Source organism: Pygocentrus nattereri, chromosome 13 (genome assembly GCF_015220715.1).
Source record: "Pygocentrus nattereri isolate fPygNat1 chromosome 13, fPygNat1.pri, whole genome shotgun sequence".
Taxonomy (NCBI): domain Eukaryota; kingdom Metazoa; phylum Chordata; class Actinopteri; order Characiformes; family Serrasalmidae; genus Pygocentrus; species Pygocentrus nattereri.
The window spans coordinates 1657196-1683350 of record NC_051223.1 but is presented as its reverse complement, the minus strand read 5'-3'; the positions used below and the strand labels follow the sequence as shown (position 1 = coordinate 1683350).

At 41.7% G+C, this 26155-nt stretch overlaps 1 long non-coding RNA gene across 2 annotated transcripts; it reads right to left on the bottom strand.

Moving 5' to 3' along the window:
- Positions 1-1641: 1641 nt before the first annotated feature.
- On the bottom strand, positions 1642-16473 carry LOC108437424. 2 transcript variants are annotated; one of them, XR_001858624.1, is made up of 6 exons: positions 16290-16473; positions 10195-10881; positions 9616-9820; positions 9293-9459; positions 7556-7625; positions 1642-2876 (listed from the first exon to the last, which is right to left on the bottom strand). It is a non-coding gene; the product is annotated as an uncharacterized LOC108437424 (long non-coding RNA). The 2 variants fall into 2 exon arrangements; XR_001858623.1 differs by having other exon boundaries at positions 9616-9675.
- Between the last annotated feature and the right edge of the window lie 9682 nt (positions 16474-26155).

The window sequence follows — 26155 nt, the reverse complement described above, 5'->3', positions numbered from 1 at the left end:
AGAGAACTCGTCTCCACTGCTCTAGAGTCCAGTGGCGGCGCTTTACACCACTGCATTCCACGCGGTGATGTAAGGCTTGGATGCAGCTGCTCGGCCATGGAAACCCATTCCATGAAGCTCTCTATGCTGTTGAGCTGATCTGAAGGCCACATGAAGTTTGGAGGTCTGTAGTGATCGACTCTGCAGAAAGTCGGTGACCTCTGCGCACTATGCCCCTCAGCATCCGCTGACCGCTCTGTCATTTTACGTGGCCGACCACTTCGTGGCTGAGTTGCTGTCGTTCCCAATCACTTCCACTTTGTTATAATCCCACTGACAGTTGACTGTGGAATATTTAGTAGTGAGGAAATTTCACGACTGGACTTGCTGCCCAGGTGGCGTCCGATCACGGTACCACGCTGGAATTCACTGAGCTCCTGAGAGCGACCCATTCTTTCACTAATGTCTGTAGAAGCAGTCTGCAGGCCGAGGGGCTCGGCTTTATACACCTGTGGCCATGGAAGTGACTGGAACACCTGGATTCAATGATCTGGATGGGTGACTGAATACTTTTGGAAATCATGTATAATGGCTGGCCATACTTCCAGACAGACAGCTTGCGCCCAGTCAGCATGGAGTAGCTCAATTTACAATACATTCAGTAGTATCAAGTAAAACATTGGCAAGATGATAATTTAGTTATGTTTGAGTCTGTGATGTCAAATGAACTATATGTCAGGATGCTCCATCATCTGCAACACTTGCAGCTAAAACCAACATTAACCAACAATCCTATTCGAGCACTATTACATGACCAATAAAAACCAGAATGCAAACTATGACGATGTGTGGATGTTTTCAATGTGAGTCAATGGAACAGTTTTTTTGCCTCAAGTCATTTTGGGTCATTTCTTTTGGTCCATTCATCATGAAATCTATGTATAAAGGAATGATTTAGGGATTGCACCATCTACGGTCCATAACATTAAAGTTTTCAGAGAATCTTTTCTATGCATAAAGGACAAGGCCAGAAACCAGTATTGAATGGCCATGACCCTCAATTCCTCAGGGGGCACTGCATTAACAACCAACATGCTTCTGTTAAGAATATAACCACATGAGCCCGGTAATACTTTGGAAAATCCTCAGTAAACACAGTTTGTCACTGTATCTACAAATGCAAGTTAAACCTTTCTATGCAAAGCAGAAGCCATATATAAACAACCAGAAACACTGCCAACTTCTCTGGGCTCAAGCTTATCCCAGATGGACTTGGAGGGGGAGTGGAAACATGTGCCATGGTCTGACGAGTTCACCTTTCAAATCGGTCTGGGAAATAATGTGTCATGTTCTCCTGGCCAAAGAGGAAAAAGACCATCCTGACCGTTACAAGTTCAAAAGTCAAAGTTTGTCCATGACATCCTGCACATCAGTGTAGGCGAAATTAATACTGATGGGTATATGCACATTTTGCAGCACCATATGCTACCATTTATATCCTTTTCATCTCTGCTGTGTGCATGTGTTCTGCATGTGTTAACAGTGTGGCTTCATAGTAAGAGAGAGCAGGTGCTAGATTGGCCTCTCTGCAGTCCAAACCTGTCTCCTATTAAAAATGTGTCGCATTTCGAAGCACAAAATATGACAGAGACCCCAGATGGCTAATTGGTTGAAGTGTTTTATCAAGTAATAATGAGGAAAAAGTCACAACTACAACAAGTCGTATCCCAAGTTCCCAAAACCATGACAATGTAATTAAAATGCAGTCCACTGTGGAATAAGCAAGTCAAAAATAAATAAATAAAATAGTTGAAAACATTGCATGTCTTGCCTTTATAACTTTTACAGTTGAATACAGGTCAAATGTGGCTGAAAAAAATAGAGCAATAACTTTGTAAAACATGGGTTTACAGATTAATTAAAAATACCCAGCATAACTTCAGTCTTATTTAGGAGAATTCTAATTACATTAGAAACAAACGCTCTTTGAATCTTTAGGCACAGGTTCCGAAACAGTTTAAAATGGACCGTCCCTGCTGATCATCACACGATGGACTGCTTGAATCTGAAATACTGCTGTTTCTGCCCATTGCTATTGGCTACAATCAAATCATTCACCTTTTTTAAAAAATGCACCTCTTAGTTTTTGCCATGGAATAGCACAGTTTTATTTTCATGTTGATTTATATGAATTCAGTCTTTATAAAACATACCCACTATCTAGTTTGATGGGCATAGCAATCTAACTGGGTGGGTTTGACCCTCAGGAGTTGGTTGCAGGCAGGGTATTGATGACATTCTTCCCCCAGTTGAGCTCCCTGCTTTTCTACCATAGACATGTCATTTTTGAGACCGAGTCTGACCCCCAGAGCTAAAAACTACATGACCTGTCATTTTGAAATGACAAATAGATTATCCTGATCACCTGCAGGGTCACTGTCATACTTGCTGTAATCTCCCAAGCCACTTCATTAGTTATTTGAACTGCTCAAGCAGATATATGCACCCTTATTGCAGCCTGATAAAATGCTGAAAGATGAAAGGCATGTGGTTCCTTACACAGACTTGCATCTCATAGAAGTCAACACGATCTTGTGCCATTCTGGATACCAGAGATGAACAAAGTCCATTTTTTTCAAGCCATATTTAGATGGCAGGCCCACCACTTCATTAGCAGAGTGCAGTGAGCCAGCACACTTGTCTTAAACCAAACTGTCTGATTACTGACAGGGAAGAGGATTAGGAAAGTTGTTCAACAAAAACAGAGTCTTTGGGAAGGGAAGGCTTTGGCTGGTCAAGTATACCTGGCTAGCCCTAGAGCCCAAAGGTGTAAATTCAGCCTTGTGCCAATAAGCACATTTCTCTATTTCCCCAAGAAACTGGAGGCGATGTTGAAGCTTAAAAAAAAAAAAAAGGCAAAAATCAATGAAATTGAATATGCAGCATATAACATACATTCTTAGCATGATTTTCAAAAGTGGCACCTCATCCTGGATACTCATTTATTTCCATTTCCTGGAGAAACAATGCAATCACCAATTTGTGACATCATAAGCCTGCGCTCTTGCCATTTTGCAAATTCCCGCTTGTGCAAAATAACTCCACAAATACATTGTTTATGAATTCGTTCCATACTGAAATTAATTAGGATAAAATAACTGGGTACAGTTTCCATGTGATGTTGCTCTCTGGCTGGTTAGGTTATGTTTTGATTTTAAGGATATGTTTAACATTAACAAATACCTCACAGCTCTATTTATAAGATAATGAAAGCTTATCTAGGTAGCATGCTTAGTAGTACTTTGCACAGCGTGATGAGCTGCGTGTCCTAGGTAGCCAGAAGCTGCTGATCCTGGATAGTGAATGAATGACCTTGTTAATCATAGTAATTTAATACTTTTGACAGTATTGATCCTGGAAAGTCATTAATCCTATTAGTGATGGTATTAATCCTTGCAGTCCTGAACTGTATCTCTTCAGGATCAATGCAGCCATGAACAGGATTGAATGACCATCCAGGAGTAATACAGTCATGGAATGGGTTAACTGACTATCCAGGATCAATAGTCATCAACAGGATCAGTGCAGTCTGTAATATGATTAACTGGCTCTCAGAACAATAGTCATGAACTAGTTTAACTGACTCATCAGGATCAATACAGTCATGAACAGGACTGAATGATCATCCAGGATTAATACAGTCATGGAATGGGTTAACTGACTATCCAGGATCAGTCATTAACTGGATTAACTATCCCAGATCAAGTGAAAAAGATTGTGATTCTAGGATCCGTGCATTCAATAAGGGGATTAAAAGGCTATTTTAAATCAACATAGCCATAGACTAGATTAATTGACTATGCAGGACCAGTATAGCCAGATACTGGATTTATTGAGTATCCAGGATCAATGCAGTCATGACCCAGATTAATTGACTGTTAGATCAATAGAACCATTAACTAGACTAGCTATAGATGATCAATACTGTCAGTAGTAGGATTAACTGGCTGTCAGGGATTAATAAAGTCAATAGCAGGATTAATTTGCTAGATCCGAATCGGTCATTAAAAGAATTTCATGCAGGTTCCAGAAGAAATAGTCATGACCAAAGTCCAGTTGACTATCCAGCTTTATTAGCTCCTAAGATGATCGTCAGATTTAGCAACACTACTTGGAAAGATTATGGACTAGCCCACTTAGACTCAACCCGAACCTGAGGCAACCCACCAAGTTCATTCCTGGGGCAAGGCTGAGCCCGTTGTGCCTTGTTGAAGCATGCAATGTACAACACAGACTATGTAGACCAAGAGGCTTCTTAAATAGTCCATCTATGCTCATACCCATCATTATGTACCCCAAAATGTATGACTTCAGAGACCTAAATTACAGCATAAACAAAAACAGACTTTATAGACTGGCCTTGCCTTAACTGGTAGCATCACATTTGCTTTAAAAGTTAAAAATAGATCACTTTCTAAAAGGGTTAACTTTCAAAACTGTTACGATGCTTAAATTGCTTGGCAACAGGGAGTAGGGCAGCTGTCAGAAATGCTCCCTTTAAATTTCATAGATTAAGAATTTCTACATATTTAAATAGTTTTGATGCAAAGTCATTTAGAGTGGTTTAAAGTGAAGAGTATAGAAAACACACTGACGCCTTTACAAAAGGTTGTGAAAGAAATGCAATGTTTACAATCAAAAACACTTATTTACAATCTAAAGAACCAGTGAACCTACCCATCTATTTGGGTATTTTCTTTTAGATGTTATCTCTGGGTACTATTTGGGCATGTAACACCTTGCAAGTACGGTGTAGATCCAGAAGTATGTGGACGCATTTCCATGTGTTTATCTTTATACACCAGTTAATGATGACTGGCTGAAAGTCAAGCATATAACCATGCAATTACTATACTAACATTACAATGAATTTGCCCTGGTCAACTGTAGATGCTATTCTTGTCAATAGTATTTACTATGTAGTACATATAAAACAGGCTGCCACTAGACTCTTATTCAATTTCTGGCAGTCTGATGGACCATTCTGGGCTTGAGGGATACCAGGAGAACACCACCAGACAGTGTCAAGAGTAAAGTTTGGTGGAGGAGGGATAATGGTCATGGGGTTGATTTCCACGGTTTGGGCTCAGCCCCTTAATTCCAGTGGAGGGTAATATTTATGCAAAGACATTAGACAGTCACATATTTCTGACTTATAACCAATAGAGGAAGGACCTTTAATGGTCCAGCATGATTGAGCCCCTGTGAGCGAGGTCCATAAAAACATGGTTAACAAGTCTGGTGCGTGCAGAATCCTGACCTCAACCCTACTGAACACTTCTGGGATGAATCGGAACCTCAACTGTAAGCCAAGCCTTTCGTCCAGCATCAGTGCCGGAATTTAAAAATGCTGTTTTGACTGAATTCCCACTGCCACACTCAAGTCTTGTGGAAAGCCTTCCCAGAAGAGTGGAGCAATGAAGAGCTGCAATGCTGTGCCAACTTCATAATACACATGGTTTTGAAATGGAATGTCCAAGAAGCTTATATAGGTGGGAGGGTAAGGAATTAACATACTTTCGACCATGTAGTATACATCTCTCAAAAAAAAAAAGCTTAGGCCAAAAGCTCATCATAAAACCGTGTCATTCATCAAGTGTAATTGTAACCATTTCACGTAATATTTTGTCAGATAGCAAGTTATTAGACATTAAGTGTTTAAAACGTCTGATTCACTGCCACTGAAGAATTTTGACCCAGTACATTTTCCTAGAACAGAGAATCACATTAAACCACTAAATTACTTTAATGTTTGAACCAGGGAGAAATTGTGAAAAATTGGTGGAATTCCCACGTGTAACACAAGGACCTGGTCAACTCTTCCTTGGCGCTGACTATTCAAGGTTTAATAGCCAGATTTGATAAGCAGAGCTGTCAAATTCAGCCTTTTCTGTAATATACTACCCAAACACACGCGCAGCTTCCAGTTCACACTGAAATTTACACTGTGGCCCTGACCAGTTAACTAGAGCTGTACGTCTTACATAAGCACCAGCCCTATCACGAGTGGATACCAGGAAGACCATGAGAGGACCCGAGTGGAAAAACAGGAGAAACCTGGCAGAGAATAAAAAGCAAGAGAAATATGAGAGAAGTACTGATAATTGGATGTCCCATTCAAATAATCGCCTATGGGTTCCAGTTGGATGATTGATTGCGAGGGCTGGTGGGAACTATGTGGCGCATAATCGAATGTGATTTTCTACCCCAGACTGTAACCATGCACACAGTCATCACCTTGAAAGGCAACCCCAGGACATTAACACCACATTATGAAGATGAAGCTCAGAAGCAGTTCTTGTGACCCCTATTTGAGCTCAGTGAAATCATTGTTATTGCGTATGGTGGCAAGCACACAATACAGAGGACAGAAGAGAGGCTTTTTTAGAGAGGACGCTTTTGTAACTTGACCTTTAATACACATATGTTATGATCAAAAAAGCCTATAAGCACTAGTTCCAGCCACAGCCCACAGAGGTATGTATGGATTGTCTGATATCGAATTATTGAATGCAAGTCTCAAGCCAGACTTCTGCATGTGTCAAAGAATCTAGTGCATGTGGCCAAAAACTGACTACTTTAACAATAAAGGCCATTTGACCATCATGCAGCATAACCAACCACACACACCACTGATTTGGTGTGATGGGAATGTGATGGGGCTGCAATCAAAACAAAACCATGGGTTAAGTTATGAAAACAGTATAGTGAAGTCACAATCTACATACAGACAATATAACTTGGCATCACTTTGCCAACTCAAAGACCTGGCGAACAAGCTAGCTCGTTCTAAATATTCCAAATATTCCAAAGTTGTCAGGTCTGCATGAGCTCAATTCACACTTTCCATATCCACTCCAGGCCATTAACCTTTGTAAATGAGTTAAAAGCTCTTTCCTACCTTGTAGAACCAGACAGAGTAAGGAGGGCAAATGAGATGGAGAAAGATCATTTGTGTTGCTATCGATTTGCAGACTCTTGAAAAAGATTGGTTGAACTGCCCGGAAGCTGCTGGCTCATGCTGTTAGATTTAAGTACTGCACATGCACAATTGAACGCACAGGTGTCGGTGACTAACCATATCAGCGTGACTCTGTAGTGGCCAGAGGTAGACGAAGTACACAACTTCATTACCTGAGTCAAAGTATAGATGCTGCTGGTAATCTATTACTCCAATACAGCTGTTCAGTCAAATTTTCACTTGACTCAAAGTACTGGAATACCTAGTTTTAAAAATGCTTACATTTTCAAAAATGTTCTTTTTAAATGTGAACACATGTTGCCACAGTGTATTTACAGAATTGAATCACCCTGAAACAACCTACGTGATGCACTGGCTTGTAGAACCTGTAAAATAATCTTGTGGAATATGCTGTAGGGCTGAATCAACAAAAGGACAACCATGGCCATTGTGTGTCTGGGTGTTTGTGTGGGTTCCTGCACATGCATGCATCAGGCAGACAGTGATACTGCTGTAGATGCAGCTTCCTCAGAAAATTAAAACAATACAACCTACCTTAAAAAATCCCAGCTCCACACCTCTAGCATTGCACCTGTCCAGCAGCAACACTGCAATAACGTATTGTCTAAAAGAAGTGGACATCTGCAGTCAATGTGGCATGTCACACTTCTACTGTACTGTCCATCTCACAGGTTTCTACAATCCATGGCAAATTATGGAATCACTCTTGGAAGATTTCAATTGTTTAATTTAAAAAAAAAAAAAAAAAAAAAAAAAAAAAAAGAGAACCACAGACACGCCAGAACTTTTCCCCCAAAAGTCCAAGCTTCTGGCATTAACAATAAAAAAATAAATATAATTGTAGTCAGTTACAATTGTGTTTGTAGATCAAGTAGAGCAAAAGGATATGGAATCACTAAATTGAGGAAAATGGAATTGCTCTGTAATTTGCAGTTCTAAAAAAAAAAAAAAAAAAAGTGCAAAAGTGCTCACACCTTGCACAAAGTGGATAGACATGAATCACGGCTCCAACGCGAGAGATGTCAGTAGAAACAAAGGAGAGAATTATAAGAAGGTAAATCACGGAATGTTGCAAAAGATGGTTGTTCCCAGTCAGCTGGGTCTAAAATCTGGACCAAGTACAAACAAGTTGGGAAGGTTGTAAAAGGGAAGCATACAGGTAGACCAAGGAAAACAATGTGTCAAGATAGAAAACAGAGCAAGAGATCCTGAAAACAGAAAATGCACAACAAAACAAATGAGAAACAAGTGGGTGGAAACGGGAGTCAGCGTCTGACGGAACTGCAAGAAATAGCCTGAAAGAAACGGGATTTACATCCAGAAAAGCCAAACAAAAGCCATCACGAACATGTAAACAGAAAAGAACGAGGTCACAGTGGGCTGTGGATGACTGGATGAAAGTAATCTTCAGTGATGAATCGTGAATCTGCACTGGGTGAGGTGGTGATGCTGGAACTTGTTTGGTGCCGGTCCAATAAAATTTATAAAGATGACTGCCTGAAGAAAATGTGTAAATTTCCAGTCATTGATGACCTGGGGCTGCATGTCAGGTAAAGGCACAGGGGAGATGACGGTCATTACATCTTCAATAAATGCCAAAGTCTACACTGAAATTTGACACTTCTTATTCCTTCAGCTAAAAGGAAGTTTGGTGATAACTTCATTTTTCAAGATCATGCATCTTGCTGCAGGGCAAAGGACAAACTTTCCCTCAAGAAAGACAGTCAATGGCATGGCCTGCAAATAGTCCAGATCTCAATCCAGTTGAAATCTCTGGTGGGACTTGAAGAAAATGGTCAATGACAAGGCTCCAACCTGCAAAGCTGATCTGGCAACAGCAATAACAGACAGTTGGAGACGGACTGATGAACACTCAGTTAAGTCCAGGCCTCAGAGAATTCAAGCTGTTATAAAAGTCAGAGGTGGTGCAACAAAGTACTAATGGTGCAGTGTTTCTCATGATTCCATAATATTTCTCAGAGTTTAGTGATTCTGTATTTTTTTTCCTTTACTTGATCTGCAAACACAATTATATTCATTTTTTATTGTTTTCTTAATGCCAGAAGGTTGTGGCATGTCTGATTAACTTTCTCCAAAATTAATCAACTGAAAGATTTTCCTCCAAGAGCGGTGATCCCATCATTTTTGCCATGGGTTGTAGTTGCGACAAGTGAGGAAATTCTCAGTCTGTTCAAAAGAGTCAAACTTGGAGAAGAGCCCCTGTTCAAACTCAATAAACACCGTTTTTCAAAGTGTGAATAAATTCTGCACCTTCTAGGGCTGAGGATCAATCCAGCTGCACTAAAAAGCCTCTCACAGGCAGCAGAGGCAGACAGGGCTGTGTTTAGCTTGCGTGAGAGGGTGGACACAGCTGGCTGAGATGTCCATACCTTCAGCTGGGCACATCAGGTATGCATCCAGGTGTTTGGATGCGTGTACTTTATATTAAAAATAGAAATCAGTAACTAAATGCAACTACAGCCTAAATCAATCTTCATCATCATCAATAAGCAAGGATGTTAGCAAGTTCAGTGTTTAAACAAACCAGAAATAAGAAACTGACCATAGAATATTTAGTGATAGATTTTTCTTACCTAGTTTGAGGACGTCTCCATCGCTGGCCTTGGACGTTTTGAATTATGGATTAAGGATGGCTGTAGAAACAAGCTCTGGGTCAGACAATACTTTCTTCAAACACTCTTGTAGAGCATCAAGCAGCTTGTAGAATCTTCTCAAGCCTGATTTTGAGGGTGGTGATCGTATCGAGCAGCCATCCCATTTGAATGGATTGGATTTTCCCTATATACACACACACACATATACACCCAAAAAGGCAAAGCCTGCTGGACTGTACCAAATGCACAAAAGAAAACGAAACAAAAAGACCCCCCCCCCCCCCCCAATCTCCTATTTAGAACCACTATGCATTCAGCCGTATTTAATCTAACAGTCTAGTTATTATCAGATTACACAGGATGATATGTAATTATTCCTTGTCTTGGGACAAGTCATGTGGAAATTTTCAGAAATAGATAAAGTAGTGTAATCTAACCATTACTAGATCTTCAAAAAGAACTGATTCGTTGGAAATCTCTAGACAGGTTCAGCATAGAGGAACTGCAAGTTAATACTGTAGAAAGCAAAACACACCCAAACAAACATTCACTACCTACATGGGAACGCCGAGTGCAGCACAGGCAGCTCACAGGCCCCTGTCTTTGAACTTGAAGTCTCATGATACTCTCCACAGTCACATAAAAGGAGTTCAGTCATGTTGGGTTAGGCTGTACCAGCTGAAGTTTGCAGTGCTCTTCAGCCACCTCTGCAGCAGTAGGGGACCTTTCAGTCTTATTCCAGAGAAACTGACAGCTTCTTGCAGGCCTCTCTTTGCATGATGCATGAGCAAGTGCACCAATGATGCTTCAGCAGTAGATACTGAAGGCCATCTACTTCAGCCATATGATCGTTGACATTGAGGAACTTCACTTCCATCTTCTCATATCAGGCCCATCATCTTGAATTCCTTCTTCCTTGGTTACCTCTTCAGCCAAGATCCAGCCACCATGCTGTAACTCCAATAAAACTCTTCTTTCACCTGCTCCTTCATCACTGCCTTGGCTTTATTAGTCTTGCACCATACAGGAGTTCAAGATACGTCAGTGCAGCTGGCTGTAGATCTTAGATAAGGCTTTGGAATGATGGCTGTTTGAGAACAGAGAAGGGCCACAGCTTTGAAAAAGTTGAGTACCACGTTGTCAACACTTCTAAAAGACTTGCTGTGTTTCTTGAAGCTTCTTCCATTTGATATTCAAAGAAGATGTCCATTCACTACAGCTCTTCAGCTGACATCCATGCTTCCTCTATGACAAACAGTGCAGAACATCAGTTAAGCAGCCCCTTGGTTAACTCCGATTGGCATAAAAAGGATAAATATGTCATGATGTTGTCGGCTAGATTAATTTTACTTCTGTTACACAGCAAGGCCTGAAAAGTAAAACAGCTGGCCGACTCGTCTTGATCTCTCCTCCCTTGTCTTATTGGGACCAAGTCCTACATAAATCAATAGGATTTTCTGTGAATGTCACTTTTGTAAGCATTTATAACATTGAATGTGTTTATAATGCATTCATTAGGCATCATAAACAGCTATATTTATATTTATGAATATGTTTATAAAAATGCATTACTGCTGCATGACTGACTCTTTGGCACATTAACACTACTTAAAATGCATTATTAGCAATTCATAATGTATAATAAACATGGCAATGAAGTATAATTCAGTCATTTTTATAAAGCCTTGTGAATGCATTAAAGCATGTTATGAATGTATAGATGCTTACAAATGTGACATTCATAGAAACAGTTACTCAAACCTTCTGCTTGTGTGTGACAATAATAGTACTGTGTTCATTTGACAAGATTAAAATGTTTGTGAAAGGACATTTCGTACATGTTCGCAGACTTAACAGCAGCAGTTGTGCTCTGCTGTCAGATTCGTGACACATTCACAAATATATTACTCAAATTTATTACAGCCACCACATTTAACTACTCAAAAAATGCAGCATGCCCTTTGAACTTGACTAACAGCACTGGAGAAGTTTACTGCGATTAGGGTTTTCTCCTGCGATGAAGGCAATTCGGCCCACAGCACTTGAGAAAAGTTCTGCTGACTTTAAAGGTAAGCCTCAGAGTAATGATTGACAAGAACCTTCACAGAAATGTAGGAGTCAAAAGTATTTGTCTTTCAAGTGTAGGAGAGTAATTAAGATAAAAAAACCCTGATACTCAAGTAAAGTACAGATACTTTAAAAATGTACTTAAGTACAGTACTCCAGTAAAATGTACTTTGTTACTGTCCATCATTGACAGTGGCTTATTACCGAAAATGGGAGAGGATGTGGTTTACTACTGACCAACATGGCAGAGTATTGAGTAAACATGCATTTGTTTTTATAGATATTTGTCATTGAGCTGCATTGAATCTAAATGCTCTGAACTTCGATATTGTAGATAAGCAAATTAGCTTATTTAAAAAAGGATTATAACTGATACGGTGCAGCCAGCACATGCAGAGGCTTAACATCATGAGCGTGGGGTTAGGGTGCCATTTGGGAATCAATCCAACAAATCTGGTGCATTCTGCCACCTATTGCAGCCAAGAAACACCCACTCTAACAGGAAACACCATTTAACCACATGAACATCACTCAGTAATGTTCAGAGAACAAAGAAGCTATGAATGGAAACGGATCAGAGAAAAACCTGGGAAGAACTAATAAGAGAAGTCAAAGTAGCTGACTTACAGTGGAGATTGCCTAAAAGAAGAAAAGCCGAAATCCAGAAGGACAAGGAGAGCTAATCTGGAAATTCGAAAGATCTGACAGCAATCTGATCTGACAGTTTCAGAAGATACAGGAGACCAAAAATAATTTAAAGCCACAAGCTTGTATTCCAAGAGAGGTCAATGGACAAACTAAACAAATGAAGTAATAATGAAAAGATGGAAAGAACATAGAGGGCTTTCACAAAAGGATGTCAATTGGTAAGACTCTTGATGTTGACGCCACAGCAGAACTTTTAAACAGGCCCTGAGACAACATAACGGTAAAATAATGACCCTGAAATTGTTCGTTTTTCTACAATTACAGATTATAGTCCATCTGTGTCTCAGCATACTTTATTAGCCCCCTTTTACCCTGTTCTTCAGTGGTCAAGACCACTAGGGACCACCACAGAGCAGGTATTATTTGGGTGATGGATCATTCTCAGCACTGCAGTAACACTGACGTGGTGGTGGTGTGTTAGTGTGTGTTGCGCTGGTCTGAGCGGATCAGACACAGCAGCGGTGCTGGAGTTTCTAAACACCTCACTGTCACTGCTGGACTGAGAATAGTCCACCACCCAAAAATATTCAGACAACAGAATCCTTTGACCACTGATGAAGGACTAGAGGATGACCATCACCCAAACTGTGCAGCAGCAGATGAGCTGTCGTCTCGGAGTTTACATCTACAAGGTGGACCGACAAGGTAGGAGTGTCCAATAGAGTGGACAGTGTTTAAAAACTCCAGCAGCACTAATTCACTCATACCAGCAGAACATACACTAACACAACCACCAGGTCAATGTTACTGTAGTGCACAGAATGATCCAGCACCTAAATAGTACCTGCTCTGTGAGGGTCCATGGGGGTCCCGTCCACTGAAGAACAGGGTAAAAGTGTAGCTGATAAAATGGACAGTGAGTGTAGAAACAAGGTGGTTGTAATGTAATGTTATACCACACTGCTGAACCCATCCATCACATTCTCTGTCAGGGTGCTGGGGCCCATCCCAGCGGTCATTGGGCAGAAGGCAGGATACACCCTGGACAGGCCACCAGTCCATCGCAGGGCAGACAGACAGACAGGCTCTCACACCCAGAGGCAGTTTAGCATGTCCAATTGGCCTGACTGCATGTCTTTGGACTGTGGGAGGAAACCCACGCAGACACGGGGAGAACATGCAAACTCCACACAGAGAGGACCCCGGTCACCTGGCCAGGGAATCGAACCCAGGCCCTCCTCGCTGTGAGGTGACTGCACTACCCACTGTGCCACTGTGCCGCCCAACTGCTGAACCCAGTATGGTAAATTCCATTGAAAGGCTAAAAGAAAATCTTAAGATTGTTTCTTAGTCTTTCAACAAAACCAACAGAAAGACCACAAGTGATCGTTTGAGAAGATGTTGGAGTTTCCTGCTGAGCAACGCTGTACAAGCCCCACCTGCATGGCACTGACCCTCCTGTTGATGCCCCCTACTGAGAAAGACAAGAATTTAACAGGAGGCATTAGAGGAACCTGTGGTTTCATCATTAACGTATTGCTCTTGCCGGTTACTTTAACGAAGTCTGTCAACAGTGAGCATCTTGTCAAATATGCCAGTAGTTAAAGTAGACAACCATAATGTAGGATTTAAAGAGGAGTCAGAAGAGTGGATCATCGTCTGTTCAGGTCAAAATTAAACATTGCTTTACACTCATGTTCACGATGAACCATCAAAGCTTGAACAAGAGCAAAAGATGACAACTTTGCATGACAACTGATTCTCACTCACTAAAACAGTTATACTCTCAGCTTGTTTGCAGCTTATTTTGTAAAAAGCAATATTAAAAATATTTTAAAAAAACACTTTATTCTACACTATAAAAAGTCTAAATAACATTTGAGTACATTAGAAACATACTGGATGTACAGGTGTATTCAAGACAGCCATTACATACAAGTTTATATTTCAATGTCAGAAAAACCAAAAAACGTCTAACAGAAAATTAAACAGCCTCAGCAACTAATTTCTCCGGATTTAGTGCTCCATGCTTTGACTATTACTCCTTCCATTGTTTTCAGGAGATTTTCTGTAAGCATATTTTCCATACCTCCAAAAGTTCTTAAGTTGGTTGCATTTTCTTCCCATGATCCAGCAAATCTCAAACCCTTTCAAAAGCCATTGACATGCAGCCTGATAATCTGTTAATAATCCGACTAATTCCAGTTGGAATAGAATACGTCCATATATCCACCTCAATGGAAGACAAGTCCATTGAGACCATTTGAAATATAGTTACTATACGATTGAATGAGGTTCGTAATCCTGTAAATAACCTGGCAAACAGAAGAGTAAGTCATGTCAATGCCTGTATCTGATTATTCATCATCAGAACATTACGTATGCTTTGCGTACGTGCTCTTGCATCACAACAGAAGTTTGGCGTTCTACATGACGAGAGACTGAAATTGGTCTGCAGAGGAGACGAAGTTTATGCTTTATAATGCATGTTATTGCTTCATCTGCCTTGATCAGGTGTTCCCTGCTTGCCAGCCTTCTGGGCTAATCTGACTACCATGGAGTTTCCTGCTGTGCAACGCAGCACAAACCCCACCTACACTGCACTGACCCTCCTGTTGATGCTGCTGCATTCTCTTAATCAGACATTGCTTCTCTTGCTTTTCCACTTTTTCTGTATGTTATACAGTTATCAAATCTCATTTTCCTCCATTATTGTTGTGCTATCCAATGCTGACCAGAGGATGATGAGTCTTGGTTCCTCAAGGTTTCTTCATCTTGCTCTTAGAGAGTTTTCCTTGCCAATTTCGCCATTGCCGACACCTATGGAGGCTTGGACCTGGATTTTTCTCTAAAGCTCAAACACCTCTTGTAAAAAGTGCTAAATAAATTAACTGACTTGACTTCAAACCTCAAAAGACTTAGAGTTGGGCCGGCCTTAAAGATGAGGGGTGACTAAAGCTCGCAATGACAAGAGAAGGATGAGCACTAGAACAGCAGTGGGTTTACACGAACTACAGAGCGAATTCAAAAGGCCAACTTGTAATTAGAGATGAAACCGTATGAAAGTTTGAATCATAATATAAACTTCGGTATTATCAAGGCATTGTTAAAATGTGCTGACAATGTTGAAAAAGTATTGATAAACACACCGAAACCATTTCACCAATTTTTTTACATTGAAAACCACAAATAAAATTCATTTTGTATAAAATACATTTCCCAATTGCCCCATAAATGTTGCAGCAATTACATTCTGGCACCAGAGACACTATAATGACAGAAGCACCGTTTAAGGTGGAACGGGAAAAGTTGAACAAGAAGTTGGCGAATAGAGAGCGGACTTCAGTCTCAGTTTTAATGCTGGTTGGCTTTTTTGATTAAAATACTAGCCATGTTTACACAGACAATAAATAGTAGACATTCATTTAGAATAATAAAATCTGCAATTAAAAATCTTTCAAAATAATACAGTAATAAGCACAGTACAAAGCATTTGACACCTAGTCAGTTTCTGACCATATGACCTCTATTGATGAGATTAACCACTCAACACTGTCATGGCATAGTAGAACCAAAAACACCCAGCCAGCCAGCGAAAAACATGCCCCTGTTTAAGGGCTAGAGAACAGTTAACTGCCTGCAACTGCACAACAGGTGTGGGGCTGAAAAGCAGGAGGTTCTAATAAAGTGGCTGGGGAGGTGTATAGTTCTGTAAACATCCTTACTTTACCTTGATACACGATACAAACCCTAATTAGAGAGTTCAGTGAGCACATGATTGTTAAATGCCTTACTTGTTTCTGAAGAAAGCCCAGATTTGGAAAGAGGTCAGCTCAGAGGTCACGCCACCTACACCCTGAGCATTTTTTTCTGTGTTAGTCGACTGGATCAAAAGGAAGATCCATGTATGCACAAGATTCAAGTAAAACTACGCTTACCAATGAACCAGTATCACCTGTGTAACGCCAGGGAGCGAGGAGGCGGATGCATGTGCTGAGATAAGCGACTTTCATTGTGGGCAAATCCAGGGTCATGGTCAAGATGGTCCCGGTTCAAATAGCCAACACGGAGAGAATGAAGGTCAGACACGACAAAAGACCACAGAAACCTGAATTCTTCACACCAAACATGATCAAACTACAAACAAAGACCTGCCACCACACAAGGGGCTTAAATACATGAGGGTAAACGAGGGACAGGTGGAAACACAGGTGGAGACAATCAGGGGTGGAGTCATGAAACGAGGGGGCTGGACTAAAACCAAAACAAACGCACATGGGCCGGACTGGGAGGGGCCAATAATGACAGCCTGGTTCATAGCAATACTTGTATGTGCGTAGTAGTTGTATTGCAACGTGCTTCCGTAGCAACGTTTGCTGTAACACTAAAAGTGAAGCATTGTGATAGGATGGTTTAGGGAAACCTCATGCAGCTCTGTGATTGCAGTCAGTTCATCCTTGTAGAACGATTTAACCTCTTGATGTTTTGGATGCTTTCCAACACAGAAATGCTCTCAGACCTTTCTGAACCGTTCTGAAACGTGTTTTGAATGGATGAATGGACTGCGTTACCCAACGTCACCTCAGCTTTTATTGGCAGGCTCATGGCCTTACTGCCAGCTGCAGAATTCTATAGAATTCATACTTCCTTTGACATCTGCATGTATATGCTTCATTTTTTCCCTGATGTATTGAATATTAGTCCATCCATCCGTCCGTCCATCCATCCATCCATCCATCCATCCATCCATCCATCCATCCATCCATCCATGCCGCTTCTCCGTCAGGGTTGCAGGGGGGTGCTGGAGCCTATCCCAGCAGTCTTCGGGCGGAAGGCAGGATACACCCTGGACAGGTCGCCAGTCCATCGCAGGGCAGACAGACAGACAGACACAGACAGTCACTCACACCCAGGGGCGATTCAGCATGTCCAGTCGACCTGACTGCATGTCTTTGGACTGTGGGAGGAAACCGGAGAACCCGGAGGAACCCACGCAGACACAGGGAGAACATGCAAACTCCACACAGAGAGGACCCCGGTCACCCGGCCGGGGAATCGAACCCAGGGCCTCCTCGCTGTGAGGCGACAGCGCTACCCACCACGCCACCGTGCTGCCCCTATTAGTCTATACATTAATTCATTATAATGAAATAATTTGGTATGTATTAATATATGCTTATTTGAGCACCAGTATTGTAAAGTGTTACCGGTATGTCTTCTCGGCCCTGCAGCAAATCATCCCCGATCCAAAGCAAACCGATGCCAGTGTTGTCTGTCTGTCATTAGGGGCTCATTCTGAGATTCGTTCAAATGCTTTGAGTCTGAAAAGAACATTAATGTTCTAAATCAGTAGTGCTTACTTTTAATGCAATGGCATGAAATTCTTTTTTCGCTCAGTCTTTCTGGTGTTGGGAGTTCTGAACACTAAGCTTAACTGAGGCAAGTAAGGCATGAATATCCATGACACTATTACAGGGTACTGCTTCCCACTCCTAGCTGTAGAAGACGCTGATACTGCTCATTAGAGTACTAGCCTTGCAGTCCATGCTACCCAACAGACTTCACAACTGGATTGGGTGAAAACTGTTCTGCGCATTTTGTTACATCTGATTGTTTTTTTAAACTCTACCTCGATCAGTCCACCGTCCAACGGGTGGTAAAGTAACAGTAACGGTTTAATTTTTCTACAGTACTGCTGATCCTAAGCCAGGGTCGCGTTCCCACGCCTAACTAAGTTGTGACCACGCATTAGGATCTCGTTCCCACACGTTATTTTTATTTATACAGGATGTCACCAGCAGGGCTCCGTAGTCCACTTCATTAAGTATTCAGACACACGCTACTAGTAATCAATCCTATTGAGCATAACTCTACCCATGTGATTTAATCTTTCAGTACACAGGGTAGGATGAACAACAGCAGTTCCACGATGTGGTTTGAATGTAATATGACTTTACTGCTGCCGTAGTGAAGTGTTACGTGTGGTGTGTGCTGTGTAAGGGTGGGCTTTTGCCCATGGCTTTTTACATGTTGGGAAGATCCCTATCCTCATTTAAAAAGATTCTCTTTTTAAAGAATTTGACTGACTGTGAACTGATTAATGACTAAAAATCTCTGGATCGCAGCATTTCTGCCTGCTAGCAAATTTGGTCGAGTTAATATAGGACAGGCATTGTCCATGTTTATAATTGCGATGAGTTAATTGGAGTAGCTAATTACATTTTCACATCTGAAGCCAGCATGTATAATTACCATGCACGCTAGACATATGGACGTTCTAAAAAAAAACCTTATCATAGCCTTCACCTACGCATAGCAAAGCAACACCCAAATTCAAGAAATATGGGAAAAATCATCAGAAACATGCAGAAAAAAAAGATATTTCATCTCACCCTAAGTCTTGCATAAGCCTAAAACTGAATGCTTGCGCTCCAGAGGCCAGGAGCTAAGCCAAAAACTTTGATTTAGCAACATATTTAAAATATTTGACATTTCACTAAGACTAAATGCAAATGTTCCTGTGAGAGTGGCTGAGTTAGTTTTGCCTGTCAAATATGAAATACTGTGTAGGATCTACTTGGTCAGGCCTCGCTGCTCTTGCACTTCACTTTCATGACAATAATTTGAAAGATGACATTCGAGTGCTTCTACACTGTTGTTGATTTCTCCTGTTATAAATCAGTACACATGAAGATTTAATGCCTCCACAGAAGTGTCCTCAAGAACCATTACTTATGTTGATTGGCCTAAGCCCCAGGTTTACTTCAGCACAAATTAAACATTGAAAAGAGACTAAAATCAATGGCAAAATCACAGAGTCAAGCAGCTGGTGTCGTCCAGTGGCAAAGAGTGTTTTGTTCTTCAAAAGGTCTTTGGAAGTAGAAGTGCAGAATAGACCAAACAAACCACTGAGCAGAACATTGAGTCAAGACTGTTTGCCAATGGGCCACATGTGGTGCAGCAGTCCAGAAGCTGGTGGCCTAAAAATGACTTACAATTGGAAGAGGAGACCAGGGGTGGTTGTAACACTTTGTCTCAGCCTCTAAAACAGAGTGGAACAACTTTCAGACTTTGCTACAAGATACCCACATTTGCCAAATACCAAGAGTTCTGTTGTTACTGGCTGCACCACTACCAGGGTGGTGGTAACAGTAGGTGGGGAGTATTTTTCCTTTTATTTTTTAATGAATTCTCGGCTGAAAACAAAACACTGAAATGTATGAAATTTATGGTGTACAGAGAACGTATTTGTCTATACCAGCGGTCACTATATTAAGTATGAGCCACAAGCCAGGTGCTCTTCTCCAAGGGGGGCAGTTGGAAAAAATGCATTCAAGCACATCTGAGTTATTATTTATCTACAACAACTACCATTACTAGTAATCATGATAAAACCTCTGATAATTTTAATTAAAACTATTAATATTAGTATGTAAAGTTTCCCTTTATTAACCCCACAACAGGGAAATTTCACCTCCACATTCAATCCATCCATGCAGTGAAACACCACGTACACTCAAGTGAACACACCTGCCCAGAGCAGTGGGCAGCCCTATCCACAGCACCCGGGGGAGCAGTTGGGGGTTAGGTGGCTTGCTCAAGGTCACATACTGTCAGCTCAGGGGATCAAACCGGCGACCTTCCGGTCACGAGGCTGGTTCCCTGACCTTCAGCCCACGACTGCCCCAGTGTTTGTATGTTTCAGTGTTATAAATCAAGTACACTTGGACGTAACAGTAGAATTACATGGGACTCTTATTGTTATAGTGCCTTTGTTCCTGTTTAATGCAAGTGAAGGTAACATTGCGAAGTGTTGGCAAAACAAGCAATTTAATCTGTGTTCTCAGTGGAACACGTTTGATAATTCCACCCACTTCGTAATTCTGACATGCTGTCTGTACCATGTCATAAATGACTCCACAAAGGCAGATTAGGCTATCAGTCTAAATTGGAGCAGTTAAGTAATTAAAAATGCATAGCTGTATTACAACCACACCTGCTCAGTGTGAAGCAGTCATGCTGCGTCAGGTTTTTATTTGAATGATGCTCCTTCAAGCAGCGCTCTAGTTTTGCTTTTAACAGAATAAGCATCAGCCTAAGCTGATTTATGTAGCTTATGTTGTGTAACCAGCCATAGTGTCTGGTGGGTGAAGCAAATCTACCTGTCAGATACATTTAGCCACATTATTTGCAGCCTGGATTTGGGGATAAATTGTGAGTATTTGACACGTCATATAAGTCGCTGGATGTGGGCAGCTGTTGACTTGCTATAGTCAGTGCCTGAGCTTAGTAATGCCATACAGCAGTGAAAAAGAAGTAGTTATTATACAGGAGAAGACTGTATACAGTCAATATATCTGACATGTGCTGAATGAATATTTACCTATAGAGCTACTCATCAATAAGACAACATATACAGTAGGAGTTAACAGAAACAGAAGGTGTTGGAGCCACCGGACCATTTTCAGTGCACTTTGGCATTGATTTGGCAAGTCTCTGGAACTGCACTGAAGGGATGGAACACCATTCCTCCAAAAAGATATTCCCAAAGTTGATGTTTTCATTGTGGTAGGGAGAGCTGTTTAATGCATCGGTCCAAAATCTCCCATTCAATTAGAGATCTGGTGAATATGAAAGCATAGCATATGTTTTTTGCATTAATTTTCATACTCATCAAACCATTCAGTCACTTCTTATGTCCTGTGGAAGGAGACATGGAGACCACTGCCATATGGATAGAAATGTTTCATAAGGTGATGAGCCAGAATACCTTTATTGATTTGCAGTGACTCTTTCCTACCAAGGGGACAAGTGGACCCAAACTATGCCAACAAAACGTCCTGCAGACCATAACAGAGTGTTTGGACTTACTGTAGGGGCCAAGCATTCAGGCCATCCTGTACCAGTGCATGCCATGCGTGCATTCACTCACTTATCAAGAATATGGAGAAGTTTGCCTCATCTCACTATATCACTTATTTGAAACCAGTGCCTATGTATAGTATCCCTGTCTGAGTAGTTGTGGATGGATTATTCTTGCTGATACAGTGTGACCACATCCTGCATTGACATTCTGAGTCACGTGAGGAGCAGTTGCTTTTCTATTTTTCCTTACATACCTCGCTGCACAAGCATCAGAGTGAATGGATGTGCTCTTTTTCACCTTATGTATTGCCTTTGCCATAGATCTAATGTAGAGGTTACTGTAGTCACCACTCCTATTGAAACACTAGTCAGTTGAGCAGTCACTGTGACAGAAGCTCCTGCTACTCATGACCTTTCCAAAGGCTTTTAGATCTTTTCCTTTTGATCCAAAATTGAGGTCAGCTGGGCTTGCTCGTCATTGTTATATATGCCACAGAGTCAAACTCAAAGTCAAATTCATTTATACAGGACTTTTTAAACAGGTGTTGTCACAAAGCAGCTTTACAGGATATCTGGGTCGAAGCCCCCATGAGCAAGCCAATGGCAACAGTGGCAAGGAAAAACCCCTTAAGAGCAAGAGGAAGAAACCTTGAGAGGAGCCAAGACTCAAAAGGGGTGTAACGAAGAGCGATGAGGAGGCGGACGCATGTGAAGACAAGCGAGATTTATTATGGGCAAATCTAAAGTCAGGGTCAACACAGTCCAGGGTCATAGAGCCAACACGGGTAACAGGAGGGACAGACATAACGCAAAATGAACACAGGATAAACAGACCACGGAGGCCGGAAGATACACCAAATGAAACAATTCAAACCATACATCAAACATTTCAAATATCTCCCACAAAGAGCAGCACTAGACTCAGGAAAACACAGGGCTTAAATACAACAGGGATAACGAGGGTTCACAAGACACAGGTGGAAAACACAGGTGGGAACAATCGGGGAGGAGTCAGAAAACAAGGGGGCCGGACTGGGAAGGAATCAAAACAAAGAAAGCACATGGACTAGACCAAAATAAAAAGCACATGGAAGACTGGGAGGGGCCAATCGTGACAAGGGGAACCCATGCTGGATAGCAAAACAAAAACATAAGAGCAAAATGAACAGAAGATGTTATAACTTAGAAATGAATCAATTGAAACATTGAATATAGAGAAAAGGAAAAACGAACCAGGCTGTCGTTGGATAGAAGAATTTATATTAACTGGTGATAACCGATGACTACTGTTAAAAGCCTATCAGAGTAACCATGAGAAACAGATCGCTAAAATCCGTCTTACCAGTGAAAACCAGCAACTACTACTAATCTATTAGTATAAAAAAGAGAATAGCTCAGAGTACTGTGAGGCAGGGGGAGCACTGTCTATGATTAATTAGTTTGAGTCTGTGCATGCAGCAGTATCATCAGTAGGGTCAGTCGCATGCACAGTATTGGATAGCAGGAAGCTCCTTGGTGGTCAAACTGGTCCAGAAGGCTGGTGAGCAGGGGTTCCCGATTAAGAAAGATGAAGCTACAGCCTCAGACCACACCAGATGGGCAGTTGTTCAGCTCAACAAAGTAGCACACAGAGGGTTATTCTGTTAGGAGTGACTGAGAACAGTACACAGTGTTAACAGAGTGCAGCAGTGACTCTGGCAGGTTGAGCTATTACAGCCTAACTAAAAGGGACAGCCAGAAGGGAGCAAAGACATGAGGGCTTCCTGAGATGTCAGGGCCTAGAGCATGGTACAGTGTTAATAGCTCAATTGTTTTATACAGTGCACTTGTCTGGTAATTATTTTTCTCCATTCCTTTAATTTGATGACAGTACTTTAGTATTTTGACTTCTGCTGTCAGCTTCTACAGGAGATAAACTGAACCACAACTTGAAGCACAAGCTTCATTTCCTCTGCAGACCAGTTTCTGGCTCCCACCATGTTGAATGTTATCAGCTTACACTGTGAAGCAAATGCACATGGACCTACTTACTGATCGGTAATGTAAGCAGATTCAGCTGTTTCCATTGCTATTATTCTTTTGTTTAAAGGATTATTTACAGGATTATGTTCAACTGGATACAAACTGGATCGGACTGGATTTTCAGTCGGGAAAGGGTGGAATGCTCTGTCCGGGACGGGAGTGAATTCTTGCCCCAAGTGGAGGAGTTTAAATATCTTGGGATTTTGTTCACGGGTGAAGGAAGGATGGAGCGAGAGGTTGACAGGCGGATTGGTGCGGCGTCTGCAGTAATGCGGACCCTACATCGGTCCATCATTGTGAAGAGAGAGCTGAGCCAGAAGGCGAAGGTGTCAATTTACTGGTCAGTCTACGTTCCGACTCTCACCTGTGGTCACGAGCTTTGGGTAGTGACCAAAAGAACGAGATCGCGGATACAAGCGGCCGAAATGAGCTTTCTCCGCAGGGTCGCCGGACTCTCCCTTAGAGATAGGGTGAGAAGCTCAGCGATTCGGGAGAGGCTCGGAGTAGAGCTGCTGCTCCTCCACGTTGAGAGAAGCCAAAGGCAAACTTGAATTCTCATGCTTTCTTGCTTCACAGCGTTCACAACGAATTAAAGCATCATTGTGAGGGATATCATCAGAGGTGGACAAAGTACACAAATCATGTACATGAGTTAAAGTCGAGACACTCAAGGTAAAATATTCCTCCAGTAAAGTAGAAGTTCCTCCCTTTAGACCTCCACTTGAGTAAAAGTACTAAAGTATTTCCCTTCAAATGTACTTAAGTATAAAGTAAAAGTACTAAAAGAGTAATTCTGGCTCTGATGTCCTGTTATCATTTTTATAACCAGACTGGCTTCATGAACTCATTTCAGGTGAAAGTCCTCCAGCGTCTCTCTTGGTAAACCAGTCTTTTAATAGAACGTCATTAATTAGTGACGCTGACGTCTATTAAAATGATCAGAAGCACAAAACACTGAAGGTAAACAGTTTCCATCAGGGAGAACCGAGTGGCTCTGAAATCACTTTTTACACACAAGTGAAGTTTCAGATTTATTTACAACTTAGTTCCAAGTTTAAGTTGAATAAAAACTGGCTTTAAACTCAGGATCACTGTGGTTGTTGGTGCCAGACGGGCTGGTCTGAATATTTCAGAAAGTGCTGATCTGCTGGGATTTTCACGCACAACCATCTCTAGGGTTTACAGAGAATGGTCCGAAAAAGAGGAAACATCCAGTGAGCGGTCAGTTGTGTGGACGAAAATGCCTTGTTGATGTGAGAGGTCAGAGGAGAATGGGCAGACTGGTTCCAGATGATAGAAAGGCAACAGGAACTCAAATCACCAACCCTAAATCTCCTAGGAACATTTCCAACACCTTGTTGAAAGTCTGCAATGAAGAATTAAGGCAGTTCTGAAGATAAAGGGGGTCCAGCCTTTTACTAGCTAGGCGTACCTAATAAAGTGGCTGGTGAGCGTATAAGCTCACAGTAACCAGTCCAAAAAGGAATTCTCCTGGCTCTCCTGATTACCTCACTCTGGCACTGCTTATTTCACTAAAGTTAGCTGGGTAGTATATTGCTAACAGTACATGCTTTCAAGGAGGCGTCCATGGTTTTCCCACTTTGTGCCAATTTGATTGCTCAGAGGTTGGAAATTACTATGACGTCCTACCTCCAAGCTAATCAGACTGTAAACATCAATATAATTATGAAGTGACAGTGGAATCAACCAATCACATTTTGATGTTCAATAGGTGGGATGGATTTAGGGAAAAACAGTTACTTTAGGTCTTTTGGAAGTCCTAGATGTGAATATCAGTGGCAGCCTAATCAATGGGCACGCAGAAATGTAAAACAGTGGTGGCTCTTGACTGAAAGAGTCACTGTAAGGTTGTATTTTGACCACGGTTTGACATTTCTGGCTCAAATTGAAGGCCTTTCCATAACAATCATGGTTTAGAACTGCTTCATGGAGAGTGTGAAGCTCTACTTTTAAAAGCAAAGAAAAAAAACAAAGTCTATAAGGAGACTTTATATGGGGCAGAATGACTCTGAGTCTTCTTCTTTCAGCTGCTCCCTTTAGGGGTCGCCACAGCGGATCATCTGCCTCCATCTTGCCCTATCCATTGCCTCCTCTACTTTCACACCAACCATCTCCATGTCCACCTTCACTACATCCATAAACCTTCTCTGAGGTCTACCTCTTCTCCTTCTACCCAGCAGCTCCATCTCCAACATTCTTTGCCCAATATCTCCACTATTCCTCCTCAACACATGTCCAAACCATCTCAACCTGGCCTCTCTGGCTTCATCTCCAAACTGCTCCACCTTCACTGTCCCTCTGATCTGCTCATTTCTAATCTTGTCCAGCCTGGTCACTCCCAACGAAAATCTCAGCATCTTCATCTCCGCCACCTCCAGCTCAGCCTCCTGTCTTTTAGACAGAGCCACAGTCTCCAAACCAAACATCATAGCAGGACGCACTGCTGTCTTGTAGACCTTCCCTTTCACTCTTGCTGCTGTCCTTCTGTCACACATCAGCCCTGACACCCGTCTCCACCCACTCCATCCTGCCTGCATCCTCTTCTTCACCACTTTTCTACACTGTCCATTGCTCTGGATGGTTGACCCAAGATATTTGAAGTCATCCACCTTTACGACCTCTACTCCTTGCATCTTCACCTTTCCACCTGCCTCCCTCTCATTCACACAAACGAATGACTCTGAGTAATCTTGTTAAAGTGACTGCATATCTGTTTGCATATTAAGTTTTAATTAAACCCTCGAGTGATTTGTGACTCACATGGGCAGAAATGTGCAACATCATTAGCTGACCTGACGCCGGTGTCAAATATTAACTCTGATTCGGGTTTATTCATCGAGGCATTAATCGTCGGAAGCATCCTCATGAATATTTGAGATGTGTGTTCTGTGCTCTG